Source organism: Oncorhynchus nerka, linkage group LG15 (genome assembly GCF_034236695.1).
Source record: "Oncorhynchus nerka isolate Pitt River linkage group LG15, Oner_Uvic_2.0, whole genome shotgun sequence".
NCBI classification, from domain to species: domain Eukaryota; kingdom Metazoa; phylum Chordata; class Actinopteri; order Salmoniformes; family Salmonidae; genus Oncorhynchus; species Oncorhynchus nerka.
Window position 1 is genome coordinate 50993141 of NC_088410.1, and position 11599 is coordinate 51004739.

Consider the following 11599-nt stretch of genomic DNA (forward strand, 5'->3'; position numbering starts at 1 on the left):
AGATGGGAATAGCTCCTTATCGACCAATCACCTTTGTGTTCTCACTTTATGCAGTGTCCATCAGCGACAGATACAGTCAGACATCCAACACCTTCTCTCCGATGTTAGCAGTTGATGTTATTCTTCAATAACACAGATCCTAAAGCAAATCAGGGGGAGAACATATATTTATTCAAAGAGAACAAATCATAGTTGTTATGTTGGAAAGTAGGTGGTCATTCTCCCCTGTCCTCAGTGTTTTCTCCACTGAACAAAGAGACAGGGTGTAGTTTATAACCCAACCCTAGCCTGTGGTTGACCAATTATAATTCCTTGCAGTAAAATTGGGCCAATGGCCATATAACAAGTATCCCGTTTCAGGCTCAATGTATAGACACCAACATTCCCCTAGCTATTGCAGGCAGCATCAACCAGCTCTTCACTGTGGCATGCCTGCTCTCCAACTATCAGTGTAGAACTCTTGTCAAGAAATGGGTCAAGGAGGTGTGAGATGCAGACTCATTCGGTTGGTGTGATGACACCAGTGTGCAATCAGTTGTTTGCTTCAGCATGGAGGGAAAAGGAGCAAAATCCAACTACTCATCATTTATAATGATGCTGATGAATGTATATGTGATATTGATATTGACATGAGATTGTGATGCTTTATTTGTGATACCATCATTGACATGCTGTATTAAACCTTGATTATCAGTTGATTACAAAGCACCAGTTGTGAATAAATATGCTGGCTTTTCTACTTTAAAAGTTTGCTTCCAATTTAATCCTCCTAGAGCAAAACTTTCTTGATTAAGAGTATCCTAGCCCAGTTGCACATATACACTGAACAAACATATAAACACAACATGCAACAATTTAAAAGATTTTACTGAGTTACGGTTCATATCAGGTAATCAGTCAATTGAAATAAATTCATTAGGCCCTAATCTGAATATTCAACTGGTGGTAAAAGATACCTTTAAAAAAGGTATGGAAATGGATCAGAAAACCAGTCAGTATCTGGTGTGACCATTTCCCTCATGCAGCGCGACACATCTCCTTCGCATAGAGTTGATCAGGCTGTTGATTGTGGCATTTGGAATGGCCTCTTCTACTCCTATTCAATGGCTTTGTGAAGTTGCTTGATATGGGCGGGAATTGGAACACGCTGTCGTTCACATCAATCCAGAGCAACCCAAAAATGCTCAATTGGTGACATGTGTAGTGATTATGCAGGCCATGGATGAACTGGAACATTTTCAGCTTCCAATAATTGTGTACAGATCCTTGTCACACGGGGCTGTGCATTATCATGCTGAAACATGAGGTGATGGCGGCTGAAGAATGGCACGACAATGGGCCTTTATTTATATTGATTTATATATTTATATATCACCATCTGGCAGTCCGACAGACATATCTGGGTTTTGAGAAAACTACCCGCCCAATGCATAGTGCCAACTTTAAAGATGGTCTGGGGCTGTTTCATGGGTCGGGATAGGCCCTTTAGTTCCAGTGAAGGGAAATCTTAACGCTACAGCATACAATGACATTCTAGACTATTCTGTGCTTCCAACTTTGTGGCAACAGTTTGGGGAAGGCCCTTTCCTGTTTCATCAAGACAATGCCCCAGTGCACAAAGCAAAGTCCATACAGAAATGGTTTGTCGAGATCGGTGAGGAAGAACTTGACCAGCCAGCACAGAGCCCTGACCTCAACCCCATCGAACACCTTTGGGATGAATTGGAAGGCCGACTGCGAGCCAGGCCTTATCGCCCAACATCAGTGCCTAACCTCACTAATGCTCGTGGCTGAATGGAAGAAATTCCCCACAGCAATGTTCCAACATCTAGTGGAAAACCTTCCCAGAAGAGTGGAGGCTGTTATAGCAGAAATATGGGGGACCAACTCCATATTAATGCCCATGATTTTGGAATGAGATGTTCGACGAGAATCTGTCGACATACTTTTGGTCATGTAGTGTAGTTCATTTCGGGATTTCATGCAGGCAACGATTGTAAAAAAACAGCCATCCTTCCTTGAAAGCCGTTGGCTAATGTTCGCTAGCTAGCAGTATATACAGCCACTTGAATTCTAAAATGCTAAATTTGAAGAAACTAACTAACAAACTAGAAACACACAACAGTTATACTATACTGCTTATACTACTATTATATACAAAAAGCACTTCAATATATACAGTTCCTTAGAAAGTATTCATACCCCTTGACTCTCCATATTTTTTTGTGTTACATCCTAAATTTAAAATGGATTTAATTGAGATTTTTTTGTGAAAGAGGCTGTATCTATGTATCTATGTTGGTTCGTGTTACGGATTCATACATGTCTTTTCTCCACAGAACAAAGAAACAGGATGCCACTTACAACTCCCCACAGCCTGGGGTTGACCAATCAGAAGTCCCCAAAAATATATACTTTTTATTTTACTAGGCCTAGGAACAGTGGGTTAACTGCCTGTTCAGGGGCAGAACGACAGATTTGAACCTTGTCAGCTCGGGGATTTGAACTTACAACCTTCCGGTTACTAGTCCAACGCTCTAACCACTAGGCTAACATGACATTCCACAGATTCTAAACATATCTTGAACTGAAAACCAACTATTTCCATTGACAATTCCCTATTGATCGTTAATCCTAGTCCTCTCATCCTCTGCATTGTGTATTTATTTTCAAAATATTCTTATATCAGCTAACCAGGTAGTTGATACATACCCTACATTATTCATCTCATATGTATACGTATATACTGTACTCTATATCATCTACTGCATCCTTATGTAATACATGTATCACTAGCCACTTTAACTATGCCACTTTGTTTACATACTCATCTCATATGTATATACTGCACTCAATACCATCTACTGTATCTTGCCTATGCCGCTCTGTACCATCACTCATTCATATATCTTTATGTACATATTCTTTATCCCCTTACACTTGTGTCTATAAGGTAGTAGTTTTGGAATTGTTAGCTAGATTACTTGTTGGTTATTACTGCATTGTCGGAACTAGAAGCACAAGCATTTCGCTACACTCGCACTAACATCTGCTAACCATGTGTATGTGACAAATAAAATTGGATTTGATTTGATTTGTTTTGTCTTGTTTCTACTGATATAATTCATATGGAAATGGCCCAAGTTGCTTGTTATAGCTAGCTAGCTAACTGGTTAGTCTGTCAGGCAAGGAAAGTTGTGTGTAGGGGTAAATTAGGGCTGCGCTCACAAACGATCAAACCACTAGCTAGCCATACAGACAACCAGCTTACTAGCCACCAAAATGCTAGTCATTTGTTTTTAGCTGTTGGGCTTAGGTAATGGTTTGTCATGTTTGCTAGGTGCAGATATTCATAGGCTATACATTGCCTCGTTTTCCTATTATTTGACAGAGATGAGTTGGATATTTGTTTACATAGCCAGCTAACAAGTTGCTTGCTTTGTCCTGTTTGTGCCGATTTAATTCATTTGGAAACTGTCCCAGCTTCCTAACTAATCAGCTAACAATGAGAGAGAGAGAGAGAGAGAGAGAGAGATATTATGTTCCTGACCACAATTGTATCATATTTTTTGCTCCTGTCCTTTCCCTCTGTTACGCTGTTTTTTTTAGGTCAGTGAAAGTGAGGGAAGGGATGTGGACAGTCAAGGCTCAGCAGCAGAAGGTAGGGAGGAAGAGGAGTTAGAGATGATTGGAGGGATAGAGATGTGGGGAAAAAAGGGAGGAGTGGAGCAGAGAGGAGAGTGGAGGGAGAGAGTCATGGCGCTTGGCATTCAGGCCAAAGAGTTTTGTTTCTCATGGTCTGAGAGTCCTTCAGGTGCCTTTTAGCAAACTCAGAGTGGGCTGTCATGTGCCTTTTACTGAGGAGTGTCTTCCGTCTGGCCACTTTATTTGAAAGGCCTGATTGGTGGTGTGCTGCAGAGATGGTTGTCCTTCTGGAAGGTTCTCCCATCTCCACAGAAGACTATTAACAAGAAAGCGTCTATTCCACGTTGGTTCAACATCATTGAAATGATGTGGGAACAATGTTGATTCAACTATCTGCCCAGTGGGTGGTATGTCCAAGAAACTTCTACCTCAAATATTATTTTCAGACTAAGCAAAATCCTAAAATTGTTACTTTGTTCTCAGGTCTCCACATGCTGCCGAAACGGGAGCAGTCCCTGACCAAGTTCATGCTGCCGAAACGCGACGAGTTTTAAAATCTTTGTTCCATTGAACATGCCGTAACAATAAAGGCATTGTAATTATAGGAAAAGTGGTCCACTTTTTTTTGGTGTGTCTGTAATTGGAAAAGCAAGCTTTTGACTTGCGTGCATTGATTGTGTAATAGATAAAAGGAAAACAATTTGGACATGAAAGACCTAACTAATAGGTTTACTTCAGGGGCATATTTACTTAGCGTTCAAATGTCAACCTGCATTGCTTTTTTAAAATTAAGGATGGCTTATCAAGTATTTTAGCTCAAAGACATGGCTCTATTCTTCAAATCAAATTGTATTGGTCACATACACATGGTTAGCAGATGTTAATGCAGTGTAGCAAAATGCTTGTGCTTCTTGTTCCGACAATGCAGTAATATCTAAAGGGGATAATGAGAATATGTACATATAAGTATATGGATGAGCGATGGCCGAGCGGTATATGCAAGGTGCAATAGATGGTATAAAATACAGTATATACATGTGATATGAGTAATGAAGATATGTAAACATTATTATTAAAGTGCGTTGTTTAAAGTGACTAGTGATCCATTTATTAAAGTGGCCAGTGATTGGGTCTCACTAACTCTCTGAGTTAGTGATTGCTGTTTAGCAGGCCTTAAGATTGATTAACAGCTTCTGTCTCTTGGTCCCAGCTTTGATGCACCTGTACTGACCTCGCCTTTTGAATGGTAGCGGTGTGAACAGGCAGTGGCTCGGGTAGTTGTTGTCCTTGATGATGTTTTTAGCCTTCCTGTGACATCGGGTGCTGTAGGTGTCATGGAGGGCAGGTAGTTGACCCACGGTGATGCGTTGTACAGACCACACCGCCCTCTGGAGGGCCTTGCGGTTGAGGGCGGTGCAGTTGCCATACCAGGCGGTGATACCAGGCGGTGCATCTGTAAAAGTTTGTCAGGGTTTTGGGTGACAAGCCAAATTTCTTCAGCCTCCTGAGGTTGAAGAGGCGCTGTTGCGCCTTCTTCACCACACTGTCTGTGTAGGTGGACCATTTCAGTCTGTGATGTGTACACCGAGGAACTTAAAATGTTCCAGCTTCTCCACTGCTGTCCCTTCGATGTGGATAGGGGGGTGCCCTCACCTCCTGCTTGTAGGCTGTCTCGTCATTGTTGGTAATCAAGCCCACTAATGTTGTGTCATCTGCAAACTTAATGATTGAATTGGAGGCGTGCATGGCCACGCAGTCATGGGTGAACAGGGAGTACAGGAGGGGGCTGAGCACGTACCCTTGTGTGGCACCAGTGTTGAGTGTCAGCGAAGTGGAGATGTTGTTTCCTACCTTCACCACCTGGGGGCGGCCCATCAGGAAGTCCAGGACCCAATTGCACAGGGCAGGGATGAGACCCAGGGCCTCCAGCTTGATAAAGAGCTATGATGTTGAATGCTGAGCTGTAGTCAATGAACAGTATTCTTACATAGGTATTCCTTTTGTGTGCAGTGTGATGGTGATTGCGTTGTCTGTCAACCTGTTGGGGCGGTATGCAAACTGAAGTGGGTTTAGGGTGGCCGGTAAGGTATGGCGATATGAGTAGTCTCTTCATGAAAGTACTTCATGATGACAGAAGTGAGTGCTACGGGGCGGTAGTCATTTAGTTCAGATATCTTTGCCTTCTTGGTTACAGGAACAATGGTAGCCATCTTGAAGCATGTGGGGACAACAGACTGGGATAGGGAGTAATTGAATATGTCCGTAAACACACCAGCCAGCTGGTCTGCGCATGCTCTAAGGACGTGGCTCGGGATGCAGTCTGGGCCAGCAGCCTTGCGAAGGTTAAATGTTTTACTCATGTCGGAGAAGGAGAGGGGGAGCAGTCCTTCTTAGCGGGCTGCGATGGTGGCACTGTATTATCCTAAAAGCGGGCAAAGAAGGTGTTTAGTTTGTCTGGAAGTGTGACGTCGGTGTCTGTGACGTGGCTGGTTTTCTTTTTGTAGTCTGTGATTGCCTATAGACCCTGCCACATACGTCGTCGTGTCTTAGCCGTTGAATTGGGACTCCACCCTCTCCCTGTACCGGCATTTCGCTTGTTTGATTGCCTTATTGAGGGAATAGCTACACTGTTTATATTCAGCCATATTCCCAGACCTCTTTCCATGGTTAAATGCGGTGGTTCACGCTTTCAATTTTTGAACGAATTCCGCCATCCATCCACGGTTTCTGGTTAGGGTAGGTTTTAATAGTCACAGGGGTACAACATTTCTAATGCACTTCTTTATAAACTCACTCACTGAGTCAGTTTATACGTTGATGATGTTCTCTGAGACTGACCGGGAACATATTCCAGTCCGCATGATCAAAACAATTTTGAAGCGTGGCTTCCGATTGGTCAGACCAGCGTTGAATGGTTCACATCACTGGTACATCTTGTTTGAGTTTCTGCATATAAGACGGTAGGAGCAAGATGGCGTTGTGGTCGGATTTGCCTAAGGGAGGGCGGGGGAGGGATTTGTATGCGTCGCGGAAGTTAGAGTAGCAGTGATTGACCCCTGCGCATAGTGCAATCAATATGCTGATAGAATTTAGGTAGCCTTGTTTAGGTAGCTACTGCAAGGTAACTACTGCAAGGCCTTGTCCTCGTCCGCCCCATGCAGCCCTGAATCTGAACAGTTCCTCTCTCTTCTTGCTGACCTGAACCGATGGACTGATGATGACATCCCTGACAAAGTAAGAACAGTCAGGTGCAACAAGATTGTTACTCTGCCAGCTGGCAGTGAGTTTTTAGGTTAGGGTACACTTCCAAAGAATGATGAAGTCTCTCCAGGCAGCACGGTTATTACTGAGCCTACTTGTTCTCGCTCAGCTCAGAGTAGTGACACCATTGTGGGGGGATAGATGGGTTCCTCTAAAATTGCTAAATATCTCTGATAGTCCTGTTACCCTGCGGAAGAATGCCAAGCTTGCTGATGACTACACCTGTTTAGCTCTGGAAGAAATTAAGAACTCAAAGTCACATCAACGTGAGGTTCAGCTCACCAGCTGTCACTAACAACCATGTGGGGATATCGACTGGGACTGGATATGTCCGTGATGTGCAGGAGAGACTGAAGAGTGTTGGCTCTCTGTGATCTTCGGGTCATGTAATGTCTCAGTAGATTGGCAGAACAAGCTGGCTGACCTGGTGGTGCAGTATGAGGATGTCTTCTCTCGCCATCACCTTGACTGTGGCAAAGCTAAGGAGTTTGTACACAGGGTCCATCTCACAGATGAGAAACATTTCCGTCTTCCCTATCGTCGTGTGCCACCTGCAGAGTATCAAAAGCTGTGTCAAGTCCTCAATGAGATGGGAAAAAACAATCAGAAAGTCCTCCAGTGAGTATGCTTCCCCTCTGGTCCTTGTATGGAAGAACAATGGTGACCTGCAAGTATGCACTGATTTCAGCTGGCTGAATAAACAGACACTGAAGGATGCTCATCCTTTGCCACACCAAGCCGCTCTAGGCGGAAATGCCTTTTTCAGTTCAATGGATCTGATTTCTGGCTTTTATAATATGCCGCTTCATGAGGATTATCGGAAGTACTCAGCCTTCAAGACAGCAATGTGTTTATACGAGTACAATCACCTTCCACAGGGCCTGTGCAACAGCCCTGGCATCTTCATGAGAATGATGAGCAGCATATTTGGTGACCAGAACTTTCTCAGTCTATTGTGCTACCTCGATGACCTCTTAGTCTTCGCCCCTACAGAGACTTCGCCCCTATAGAGCCTACGCCTGCACAACCTGAAGTTAGCCCCAAAGAAGTTTTGGTTGCTCAAGAGGTCAGTGAAGTTTTTAGGTCATGTTATAGATGAATCACGGGTGTCTACAGATCCGAGCAAAGTTGATGCTATCAGTCAGATGAACACTGAAGATTTACTGTAGCTGGATGGCATCACTGGATGCAGTCACAAATCAGATCCTTTCTAGGGATGGTGAACCACTATCAGCACTTTGTTCTCAACTATTCCGCTAAAGCAAAGCCACTATTTGAGCTTCGGGCTAGTCAAAAGCAAAAGCGCAAAGGAAAATCACGCTTGAAACGTACTTCACAGCACCGAAAGTTAGCTCCTGCTGATTGGATGATCATCAGCAGTCTTTTGAGACGTTGAAGATGTCACTGGTGAACTGTGTAGTGTTGGCCCATCCAGACTTCACACGTCTCTTTGTGCTGTCCACAGGCGCCTCCTTGAATGGCTTAGGTGCTGTCCTTTCACAAGTTCAGGAGGGTGATTGCATAGCTTGAGTCTGGCCACATATTGACAGAGATGTCAAGGACTACGTGGGTCAGTGTCCCTGATGTGTCATCAGTAAAACAGCTGATCCTGAAGGAAGATCCCCACTACGCATTTAGAGATAATGTACATTGACTTCTGGTCTACAGAATGTACTAGTTGTCATAGATAATTTTGCCAGGTTAGCCCAATTATTTCCTTGCCATAATCAGTCTGCAAAACAAGTGGCGAAGCATCTTTGGGACAAGTACTTCTGCATTTATGGGTTCCAAGAGAGGGTTTATTCTGACTAAGGTGCTTCCTTTGAGGGTCAGTTGTTAAGTGAGCTCTTAAAGGTGGCTGGTGTCAAGAAGTTGTCACCCACTTCCCTTGAAAAATAGTTTGCCCTACAGCCAATTCTCTCGAATCAAAAGAATTTGCAAAAAACAATCCGATTTCGACAGAAATATGGCTGAGACGCAAAGAAAATTCAAGGAGAGGGGCTACAAGAATGATCAGATTAATATTGCCATTGAGAAAATTCAAAACAAAACGAGACATGACCTTTTTCAGGGTCAGTCTCGCAAAAAGACGCATTCTTGCGTTCTAACTACCCGCTATTCAAAGTGCTCTGAACAAATTAAGGGAATTGTTCACAAACATTGGCACATCCTAAAATCCGATGATAGTCTCGGTAATGTGTTTTCGGACCTTCCCTTGGTCATATTCTCGCGGGGCAGAAATCTCGGAGACCAATTGGTAAACTCTGATTTACCACCCCAAGATATTCCTGAACGTCTATTTGCACCCCTACTGGATGGAAATTACAAATGTAATGGCTGTGCTCAATGCAATGGCACTTATAAATGTAGATCCTTCAAACACCCACAAACAGGGAAATCGATCCCAATAAAAGGTGTTATTACGTGCTCCACTAAGGCAGTTATTTATCTTATAACTTGTCCTAGTGGTAAAAATTATGTAGGTAAAACAAAGTGCGAATTAAAAGTACGTATCTCAGAGCATCGTAGCACCATTAGGTGTAAAAACTTTACTTATCCAATTATCCGGCCCACTTCTTGGAGGCAGGCCACTCGATTTCGTCTCCGCGTTATATTGGCATCGAACATGTTACCCTCGCTAGGAGAGGGGGTGACCTTGATAAGTTATTGTTAAAACGAGAGGCTGCCTGGATCTTTAATTTAAAGACCCTTGCGCCCTTCGGTCTCAATGTAGACTTTGATCTGAAGCGATGTGATTATTGTGACTTTGCCATTGTAATTGTCTGTAAACTTGTGTAGTCAAATTAATCTATGATCTTATGCTATCAATTTGTTGTTTGTATGCTGTTCTTTGTATGACATTTTAATATTTGATTATTAACCAATGATATTAGGCCACTCTTGGCCATGATTACAGACACCTGTGTCTTTTGACACTATATAAACGAGTCATCCCGCAGTGTTTGTGATTATACCCTGATGAAGACAGCTTGGCTGTCGAAACGTTGGTAATTAAATTTTTGCATCTGAGCTCCTAGAGTGTGCGGCTCTCTTTTATTTTCATGGTGTCAAGAAGTCCCACACAACTCCTTACCACCCCATGGGTAACAGCAGCATCAAGCGTTTTAACAGAACGCTGTGAAACATGATCAGTGCTCTCTTGTCTAATCGGGTGCTCTCTTGTCTGATGCAAAGCACAACTGGCCGCAACACCTTCAGAACTTGACGTTCATGTATAACTGTACAGTACACAAGACCACTGGTTATCCCCCATTATTTTATTTATGGTAGTGTCCCATGTCTCCCTGTTGACATATTGTTCAAGAACATCCTGAATAACCCAGAGATTAGTACTTGTGATAGCTACATAGTTTCTCTAACCAAAGTCCCTCAGGAGGCCATGGTTGTTACTCAGGACCACATCAACAAAGAGCAGAGTCATCAAGCAAATGTATATAACCGCAGAGTCAAAGGGAAGTCCATCACCGTGGGTGACCGAGTCTTGGTCTCTAACAAAAGAGAGAGGAAAACGTAAGATAGCAGACAGATGGAAGTCCACAGTGTACACAGTGATGAATGACTCTACTCACACAAATCATAAACCCTCTATCTGGACAGGAGAGAGTTGTAGACCGGAATCTGCTGATGCTCATTAACTTCTTACAATTGGATGTGGATAGTACTTCAAACCAGACCTTTGTGTCCTTTCAAGCAGATGAGGATGGACTTCTTTCCAAAGTGGAGCAGGATGATGTTGGAAACAGAACCCAGGAAAGGATCAGTAGTCTGACTCATGAAGAGGATAGTGTGAGATGCAGCACTGGAGATGGTTTACTGGATGAAGACCAATGTATGGACAGTTACTCTGAACATAAAGGCAGTTCACAAGCTCAAGCTCAGACAGGGAACACTGTGCAAAGCTGCATATGTCCCCCTTCAGAGGTGGAGTCTCAGTGTGCACACATCCTCTATACGTTCTGATCACTCTGGCACCATAAACCAAGTCAGAACACATGTTGGTCATGTAGTCAAACAAGTCAATCGCTTGCTATACACTATGTCCAAGCAAGATGTTATTCGTGATGCCAATCAGTTTATTGACAAGGTCCCTGAGTCAATGCTTCAAGTATCCCAGTGAGTTGTTTATTGTGGAATATTTTTTTATTGTTCCCATATTGGAATGTTTTGCTTTTATATGTCATATGTCACCACATTCAAGTCTGAGAATAGGTATATGTTTCTGGACTGCATGTGGCGTCCAGAAGCTAGTGGAGAATTTAGCATCACTTCATCCCTTTTGGGGATTATTTTTAGGTTGATCTGTTTAAATGCCAGTATCCATGCCATTATTCTACATTTTATTTTATGGTACCTTGGTTATTGCATTGCTCTGATGTATCTTAATATTTGACGAAATTCAGTTGGGGAGGATGTAACAGAGTTAAAAATGTAGTCTTGGTCATATGTGAGTTTCCCCAAAATGTAGTAAGTCTACCTGTCACGCCCTGACCGTAGAGATCCTTTTATTCTCTATGTTTGTTTGGTCAGGGTGTGACCTGGGTGGGAAAGTCTATGCTTTCTGGTTCTTTGTTTTTGGCCGGGTATGATTCTCAATCAGGGACAGCTGTCTATCGTTGTCTCTGATTGGGAATCATACTTAGGCAGCCTTTTTTCCTTTTCTCATTTGTGGGTT